Source organism: Schistocerca nitens, chromosome 4 (assembly GCF_023898315.1).
Source record: "Schistocerca nitens isolate TAMUIC-IGC-003100 chromosome 4, iqSchNite1.1, whole genome shotgun sequence".
Lineage (NCBI taxonomy): Eukaryota > Metazoa > Arthropoda > Insecta > Orthoptera > Acrididae > Schistocerca > Schistocerca nitens.
In genome coordinates, this window is record NC_064617.1 from 375,567,523 (window position 1) to 375,577,713 (window position 10,191).

Sequence of the window (10,191 nt, forward strand, 5' to 3'; positions counted from 1 at the left end):
CTGATCCCGGCGGTGGTTCGAGTCCTCCCTCGGGCATGGGTGTGTATGTTTGTCCTTAGGACAATTAAGGTTAAGTAGTGTGTAAGCTTAGGGACTGATGACCTTAGCAGTTAAGTCCCATAAGATTTCACACACATTGGAGTTTACTCCTCCTTAAGCAGAATTGTGCTATTCGCTGGTATCCTTAATCTATCTTCAAGCTTGGTCTCTTCGGTCTATTCCACTGTTATCATGAAGACAATAGCAATTCACAGCTGTAAGAGAGGAATTCGTTACTTTGAGCACGACAGGGTAGGGAGTAGGGTGGTGGGACTTTATTTCCAATCCAGTTAGCTGCGAAGAAGGATACACCATTTCATAAGGCCACTAACTTCATTTTAATGTTCGACATATTTTCGACAGTCAATGTCACATTTTTAAATCTCCCATTGACAAATAAGGTTTGTTTTTTTAAATCAATCCAAATTATGTATTACAAATACCGTAATTATTACCTTAGAGACCTTCGTCTTTGAACAGGACTTTTATTTGGAAAGTAGCGACAAAAATGCCCATTTCGTCGGTGCTGACGAAATATTGTGGCAAACGGGGTGCACTCAGCCGTTGTGAGGCAATCTGAGGGGTTTCTTGATTGAGAAGTAGCGGCTCAGGTCTTGTAAACTGACATACGGCCGGGAGAGCGGTGTGCTGACCACATGCCACTCCTTATCTGCATCCAGCGACGCCTGTGGGCTGAGGATGACAAGCGGCCGGTCGGTACCGTTGGCCCTTCCAAGGCCTCTTCGGACGGAGTTCAGTTTTTAGCGAAGACATTGTAGACTGCAAACGATCTGTAATCACAGTTGGTAAAGCTTAGTCAGCTTCATCAGAAACAACCTTTTAACACTATCTGGTTCCTTTCCTTGAAATGTTCCAGCAAACCAGTACTTGCAGAATATTCAGTACACATTTGTTCTGCATATTCAGCTTTTTCCAGCAAAAGTGATTCTGATATTGGAGCACCCTTAGACCTCTTTGAATGAAACAAGAAACGCAGTCTGTACCTCTTCTCATAGGTCCTCTGTCTGGTTTGAACATATTGCGTTCAATTAATGCCACACTTTGATTTCTATGTTCAATTATTGTAGCGTTAACGACTTCAAACTCTTCACTGATTTCCGTTTCCGAACTCGGACCTTACTTAACCGCATCTAGTTGCATTTTAAGCGAAGTAACGGTTGTTTTCGTTCCGATTCGTCTTCCGTTGCGCTCAGAAAGCACAACTACTGTATCTGTGTTTAAAATAAAAATAAAAAAAAAACGACAAGAAAAGATATGAACGCAATTCCATTGATTTCAACAAACAATTCGCCGACATCGTTACATCCATCACTTATTCGAAAGCTGACTGAAACGTTTCGAAATGACACTGCCGAAGGACAAGCGGTAACACAGCAACAGAGACAGCAGATAAGGATGAGATCATGACTGTAGATACCAGATGTATTTGTTCATCCTAAAAGCAAAATCTCATCGTATCGAAAGATTTTTGTTTTATATTAAAAGAGCAAAATGTATGAAATTACATCGCATTCTGGAGTAAAGTCAGTATTATTTTTTGCTAACCGTTAATTCACAGAAATCATTTTCATTGTTACCAATTTTCATAGTATATGCTGAAAAGAAATGAATGGTTTTCCCTGTTATTATTTCGTGTCATGGAAGCTTCATTTGTCACTCCATCATCCATACATTTCATTTTAGTGAATATTATGTTGCCGATAAATATTTTATTCGTTGGTGGTGGTGGTAAGGAAGTCGTCATGTCAAGTAAATATACGGTCATAAGAAAGAGTTTCTATGTTTGTCCGGCAACAGACCATAATTACCGTAAGTAAGCTTCAGGATAGAAAAAATGATTCACAAAGCAATCGTTCTAAGAACAACTAGTCATCATCTGAAGGTCGACAGGTCGAGTCCCGTTCTTGGAAATCCACACGCGACAGACGCAGTATGCTAGAACAAGTTCTGGAGGCAAACTTGTTTGATCGTAGGTATAAAACAAATGTACATCCGTTACACAGAGCTCAGTACGGTCCTTACAGTGTTCTTCGACAAGGAGCAATGTTCTCCTTTAGGTTTCAGTGCGTCGTGTTAATAGCAACAGTTCTCACCTTTCTTACCACCACTGAAGGCCGGTGTCCAGGTCCTTTACCGGGGATCAACGACCGCTGTGACGAAGTTGTGAAGCTACCCCTGCGTTGTCCTGACGGAAAAGTACCGGTAGGCGAGGTTTGTAGGCCAAAGATATCGCCACCCGGGGTGAGTAATTCAGACTTTCGATTGAAATCCCTTTATAACTCATATATTTCTCATCTTAAATTTTAAAAATATGAACAGAAACTCTAATTTTAATACTTAACAGAAAATTCAGTACGTTTTCATACCGAAATTATACTCATATTTTGAAGGGCATGATGTTGCTGCTTATAATACCACTTTGTTCTTGATGACTGTTTTACATTGTCTCATGTTTATATTAATTTTCTGTCTGTCTGTAATCGTTATACTATTACCTCTTTTGCGCAGTTGAAAACCATGACTGTCGTAGAAGATTTGTATGTCCATTTGCATGTTGTTATTGTTGTGGTCTTCAGTCCTGAGACTGGTTTGATGCAGCTCTCCATGCTACTCTATCCTGTGCAAGCTTCTTCATCTCCCAGTACCTACTGCAACCTACATCCTACTGAATCTGTTTAGTGTATTCATCTCTTGGTCTCCGTCTACGATTTTTACCCTCCACGCTGCCCTCCAATGCTAAATTGCTGATCCCTTGATGCCTCAGAACATGTCCTACCAACCGATCCCTTCTTCTAGTCAAGTTGTGCCACAAACTTCTCTTCTCCCCAATCCTGTTCAATACCTCCTCATTAGTTATATGATCTACCCATCTAATCTTCAGCATTCTTCTGTAGCACCACATTTCGAAAGCTTCTATTCTCTTCTTGTCCAAACTAGTTATCGTCCATGTTTCACTTCCATACATGGCTACACTCCATACAAATACTTTCAGAAACGACTTCCTGACACTTAAATCTATACTCGATGTTAACAAATTTCTCTTCTTCAGAAACGCTTTCCTTGCCATTGCCAGTCTACATTTTATACCCTCTCTACTTCGACCATCATCAGTTATTTTGCTCCCCAAACAGCAAAACTCCTTTACTACTTTAAGTGTCTCATTTCTTAATCTATTTCCCTCAGCATCAGCTGACTTAATTCGATTACCTTCCATTATCCTCGTTTTGCTTTTTTTGATGTTCATCTTATATCCTCTTTTCAAGACACTATCCATTCCGTTCAACTGCTCTTCTAGGTCCTTTGCTATCTCTGACAAAATTACAATGTCATCGGCGAACCTTAAAGTTTTTATTTCTTCTCCATTGATTTTAATACCTACTCCGAATTTTTCTTTTGTTTCCTTCACTGCTTGCTCAATATACAGATTGAATAACATCGGGGATAGGCTATAACCCTGTCTCACTCCCTTCCCAACCACTGCTTCCCTTTCATGCCCCTAGACTCTTATAACTGCCATCTGGTTTGCATATTATGCAGAATTTCCGGTTGCCTCACATTTCTCTTCTTCTCTGAATCGAGAAAGAAATGTTTCCTAGAGCGCTCATTATTAGGTAGCGGAGAGGTTTATAATTTCTTTGTCACCTCAAAACACCTTTGGAAGATTAAAATAGTGATAACATGCAATCACTAGTATTACTTGAATGGTTCACGTAGACCACCTTTACTGCCTTGTTCCCCAAACGTCAGTGAGTAGATGCAGTGCTACCACACGATTCTCTTGTCGACCAAAACAAATTTCAGCGTTCACGACAATGCTTTTCAGCTTACAGCAAAGGAGGCTCTATTAATCGAACAAAAGTATCTGCTAATGAGAGCGCCGTGTTGTTTCTTAATCATCTCAAGAAAAGGATTCTGTCATGACAGTCCTGCCATAAGAATCTATCTTCCTTTTCATAAGTGCTATTGGCCTGCTAAAATGTATTCTGGAACAGACAGGATTCTCTCCCCCTACTCCCCCTCCCCAGCCATGGCACTCCCCCTCCCATCTGTCACCTCTCCACCTGCCGGAGTAATCCTGTCTGTTATGACATCTTTAACTTCATTTCCTGCAGAAATGGTTGTCTCAGTCACACATCCAGTAGTCAGTCAGACAAAAGTAACTGATAGAAAAATACACTGTCCGTTATAGGCTGTGTTGTGCTTTATTGGAATCTTGCTATTAGCTAATTTCGCCAGCCGCTGGTGGCCAAGAGGTTTAGGCGCTTCAGTCTGGAACTGCGCGACCGCTACGGCCGCAGGTTCGAAACCTGCCTCGGGCATGGATGAGTGTGATGTCCTTAGTTAGGTTTAAGTAGTTCTAAGTTCTAGGGGACTGATGACCTCAGATGTTAAGTCCCATAGTGCTCAGAGCCATTTGAGCCAAGCTAATTTCGGCAGCGAGCCATTATGAAGCACATTTGCTTTGTCGTGTATTACATATCGGGCTCATCACTTTCTTTTATACAAAACCAGTAGTCGTGCTCCATCGTAACATTCTCTCAAGTATCGCAGCCTGACAAAAAGCAACTGGCTATCAACAAAAAAACTTAAGTAATTTGCCTATTCTTCATTCCTTTATGATTCAGACTCCTGCTGCAACACTTGATGTCGCCACCCACCTAACCGTTGTGATGTGGTTCGCCATTATATCCTCTATTGTACCAAAACTTTATTTGAGAGTTGTACTTATGCTCAACCTTCCTCAATTATTTGTTATGTTTATTCGAATCTATGTTTTCCCCTAAATGTAATTCCTTATACGGCTTCGTGTAGTACGATGGAACCATTCAGTGAAGTCATAATGTAATTTCTATCGTCCTCTTCCATTTTCTGTATAGTGTTTGCTATTTATTCCTTTACTTTTCGGTTATGTGAGAACCTTGTCCTTTCCTACCAAACCACTTGGTTTTCAGCATCTTTTTGTAAGGTTATATCCTAGATAGTTCAATATTTTCTTTTTTGGGTCTTCCGACAGCCCGTGACATATATCCATACCATGCTCTGCTTCAGATTTGTATTCTAAGAAATTTCTTCCTTTAATAATGTTTTCTGTTGTTTATGACACTTATTTCGCCGAAGAAACCTTTCTTTGCCTACTTCAGCGTGCTTTATGTATGTTCATTGCTTCATTTGTCCATTAAACGTCTCAAAAAATTCTTCCTCATTATGAAAGAGGCTGCAATGTCATTGAATTTATCTTCAATATCTCCGAACTCAGAATTTTATCCAACTTCTGAAATATTCGATACGCACGTTGAACAGTGAAGGACCTCCATGTCTTCCACCCATTTTGTCTGTACCAGAGAGCTTGGTCTTCCGTTCTGTTCCAGTGTATTTTTATATATCGAGGACACAAAAGTCATTGGGTGCCTTCTAATATCGTATCAGATCTCCTTTTTCCCGGTGTATGGCAGAAACTCGACATGGTATTGACTCAACAAGTAGTTCGAGGTCCTCAGCAGAAATATTGAGCCATGCTGCCTCAACAGGCACCTATAGTTGCGGAAGTCTTGCCGGTGCAAGATTTCGTGCATAAAGTGACACCTCGATTAAATACCGTAAATATCGGTTCACTCCCGTAAATGCTCGGTGGGATTCGCGTCGGGAGATCTAGGTGGCCAAATTATTCGCTCTAATTGTCCAGAATGTTTTTCAAATCAATAGCGAACAATTGTGGTCCGGTGACTTGTCCCATTGTCATCTACAAAAATTCCACAGTTATTTGTGGATGTGAAGGACATGGCTGGCTGAAACTTGTCTCCAATTAGCCGAACATAGCCATTTCCAGTCAGTGATCGGTTCAGTTGACTAGAGAATCCAGTCCATTCCATGTAAACGCAGCCAGCATGCACAGAGCCCTGTTGACAACTTGAGTCCATTGCTTGGTGGGGTCTGAGCTACACTCGAAAACCACCATGAGCTCTTAACGCCTGAAAACGGGGATTAGCTCTCCAGTAGTGTAGGGTCCAGCAGCTCAGGAGAGGTGGTGCAAGCGATGTCGTGTTGTTAGCATCCATCGTCTGCTGCCATAGCCCCATAACGCCTCATTTCGACGCACTGTCCTAACGATAGGTTCGTCGTAGGTCCCACATAGATTTCTGCAATTATTAAACGCAGTTTTGTTTGTCCGTTAGCACTGAAGACTCTACGCCATATGCCGCTGCTCTCGATCAATAAGTGAAACCCATCGCCCACTGCGTTGTCCGTGGTGAGAGGTAATGCCTGATATTTGGTATTGTCCACACACTCTTGACACTGCGGATCTCGGAATATTGAAATCCCTATCGGTTTCCGAAATGGAATGTCCCATGCATCTAGCTCCAAATACCTACCGCCTTCAGTGTCTGTTAATTCTCGTTGTTCATCGATAAATTTACATAAAGTAATCAGTAGAGACCAGATTAGCGAAAAGGATAAAATGATTAAAACGACTTTCGGAAGACGCTAATTTGCGTGGCACAAATCAGCTCATATGGAGGGAGAAAAGGGAATATAAAAGTCTGTTGATAGCAGTTGAAGACTAGAAGTTATTAAGCAACATTTTCCGGGCACAAGGTTTGCCAGAGTTGTCTACCGACAACGTACGATGGAGCTAACCAATGAGACTGGTGAAGTGGTATCACCATTCGAGCAGACAAAGCTAATTAAAAAAAAAAGAGAAATTACCGAATCATGGCATTTCAACAGCGATGACATTTCAACAGCGGTGGCAACACAAATATGGGCCCAGTTTTATGTAGTGGAAACACCTGAACTATCAAAGGAAGAATTCAGTATTTCGTTAAAGGCCCATAAGAAGAACAAGGCCCATACGAACAACAAGTGCAGGCATAATTGCCGAAGAATGGATTGGAGCAGTTACGTCCCCCACTTTCAGGAAGGGTGATGCTACACAAGTGTACAACTACCAAGCGATTTTATTACTTGAAATTGATAATAAGTCTTTAAACACTGCTGCGAAACTGCGTGAAACCACAGGCTGAGCCGGCCGCGGTGGTCTCGCGGTTCTAGGCGCGCAGTCCGGAACCGTGCGACTGCTACGGTCGCAGGTTCGAATCCTGCCTCGGGCATGGATGTGTGTGATGTCCTTAGGTTAGTTAGGTTTAAGTAGTTCTAAGTTCTAGGGGACTGATGACCACAGCAGTTGAGTCCCATAGTGCTCAGAGCCATTTGAACCATTTGAACCACAGGCTGAAGGAACTGTAGGCTTCTATAAAAGTGGCTTCGTCCTTGGACAATCGACTCTGAAGTTCAGGTATACCTTGAGGAAACTAGCTGAAAAGTTTTACTTATTCGGTCGGGAATTACACCTCATCTTCCATTACTTTTGACAATCTTATGACAGCATTGACCGCTCTACGTTATGGAGAACATTAAGGAAATTTGACATCCCATTAAAATAAATTAGACTAATTGCAGCTTGCTACTCTTAATAAACCTGTCAAGTACTGCTCCACAACTAATTATCGCCATCAGTCAGCTTTCTAAATAGACGCAGAAAAAGAGATCGATTTTTTTTCTCCTGTACTATTAAACTTAAACTTGGAAAAAGTAAGCCGTGACACTGGTTGTCGAATCAGAGAAAAGGAGATGGTGGGAGGAGACACAATCCTGGCGTTTGTTGTCGATGTTGTGATTCTTGGTAACACCCTGGAGCAAGTGTGCGCTGATACTTCACGATTTCTGCACAACGAGAAAAAAAAACGGTGATGGTGGAGAATGATGACAAAACAAAATGTCTCTTTCTTTCCGTTATTGTTGACTAGCATACCTTTGAATGATTTCAAGAACTCAAGTATTTGGAACCCAATAAAATTAAAGTGAATCAACGATAAATCAACACTAACCCGTGGTTCTTTAGTCTGAACAGTTTTCTCAAGTCACGTCTGACATCACAGGAGAAGGTGATCCAGCTGCACACGACCCTGATATGGCCGGTACTTCTATATTGTTCTGAAACCCGGGCGACATCATCAGTTATTGAAAAAGCAGTCTGTGCCTTCTAGAGGCCAGTACTTCGAAAGATCTATGATCTCGTCCACAGTACCGTGGAAAGTAAATGGGAACAAAGAAGAAAAGGAGACCTGAGTCTGTGGACTGTAAAGACACACATCGGTCGAATATTAGGGGAGAGGATGGTACAGTGGTTTGGCCACATCCTTCGAGCTGATGGATCCCTCCCATACCGAGCCCTCCATTCACAGCCTGCTGGAAAACACCCAAGGGAACGTCTAAGGACGCGTTGAAAGGATCGACTGTTAAAAATAGTCAAACAAGTGTGCCTGAGGGTGGTGGAAGATGAAGCTAGAGACCGGAAGCGATGAACTACCAGTTGCCGCACATATCTGCTCTGCTACAACAGACAGACTTCATTATTTACTTGCTTTTTTATGTGTACTTTTATTATTTTATAATGTGCTGATTCATTTTTTGCTTTTTTGGTATGGTTATTTCTTTAGTTTTCCACTGTAGGCCTTAAGGACCTGTTAATGCCATAGATTATGACTCTATAGACACATATCTCTTTTGTCATATTAGTTTGTAGTGCATCATTTGATATATTTTTATGTCTTGCAGAGACGGTGACGTCGAGATATAGCTTTCTGCAGGAACTAGTTTGCTATCCACAATGTGCAACATATATCCTTAACCATAACTTTATGTATTCTGCAATGTAACAGCTAGTTACGTCTTCATTGTTGTATATAGAAACACTGTGCAATATGTAACAATTAAATATGTATTACTCACTTAAAATTTGTTTTATTCGTAATTACTAGCCATATTAGAAATACTATTGCGCTGCAATTAATGTACTTGGCACGGCAGAGTAAAGTTGAGACACCGCCATTGAGTAATGCAAGAGGCTTTGGAAGTTAAGTTGTCGCCCACCAGAAAAAGTTACATGAATCTGATGCAGCAGAAAGGCAGAGCTACTGCGGCGTGACTGGTCTGACTGGTTCACGACCGAGACAAGGCTCTATTATAGCTTACGTAATAGAAACCGATGCTTTAGCAAAACAGTGACGAGCCGAGCGCATATAAATATACCCATTTCTGGACAGAGGGATAGCAGTCTGCCAGCCACCCACTCCGAGGGGGACCAATCTATGAGTCCACGTGGATCAACAAGTTAACTAGTTTCACCATCCACCATAGCGTCTCCATTTTATGTTACGTCTGTCAACTCTACTTTTCCGTGACAGAAGAACCCCTCCAACTGCCATCCACAGATTACTGCAACGCTGCAGTACATTATTTGTGTGTTTTTGTTCGACTGCAAGTTCCACGGAGAGCAATGGGTTTGTACAGTATACGCAATATGAGGAAAGTAAACCCAGACGGTGTTTTCAGAATTATAGATCGTGTATGTTAGGTTCTGCGTTCTGGAATAGGCAATGGATATGTAGTGAGCAATCATAGCGTTTAAGTTATGAGTTACTGTCACGAGTAGGCTTTCAAGCCGAATACTATGTTGTAGTGGAAAGCGTTATTTAGTAGTACACCCCAAGACGAAATAAAAGACACACTACGAAGGAATCATCGGAATGGACTGGTAATCGATACATGTAATCTACGTGCACAGATAAACGAATGATAACAACTGCACAAAAATTTGATGATTTATTCAAGAGAAAGAGCTTCTCAAATTGAGCAAGTCAATAACACATTATGCAAGCAATTACTCAGATTTGCAACGATTGATAGGGTTATAAGATGTCCTCCTGAGGGATGTCGTGCCCGTGTGCCGGCGGGCATTATCTTGAAATGGTTCAAATGGCTCTGAGCACTATGGGACTCAACTGCTGAGGTTATTAGTCCCCTAGAACTTAGAACTAGTTAAACCTAACTAACCTAAGGACATCACAAACATCCATGCCCGAGGCAGGATTCGAACCTGCGACCGTAGCGGTCTTGCGGTTCCAGACTGCAGCGCCTTTAACCGCACGGCCACTTCGGCCGGCTCATTATCTTGAAGAAATATAAACTCAGGATGGCTTGCCATCAGAGCCAACAAAACGGGACGTAGACTACTGTTGACGTATCGCTGTGAGGATAGTATCCCACCGTTGTCCAGAGCGTCTCCAGACA

At 41.8% G+C, this 10,191-nt stretch overlaps 1 long non-coding RNA gene across 1 annotated transcript; it reads left to right on the forward strand.

Annotated features, from left to right (window-relative positions):
- The first annotated feature begins 2,058 nt into the window (after positions 1–2,058).
- Positions 2,059–8,856, forward strand: LOC126251788 (uncharacterized). The gene is made up of 2 exons (XR_007545782.1): positions 2,059–2,301; positions 8,677–8,856. It is a non-coding gene; the product is annotated as an uncharacterized LOC126251788 (long non-coding RNA).
- The last annotated feature ends 1,335 nt before the right edge of the window (positions 8,857–10,191 follow it).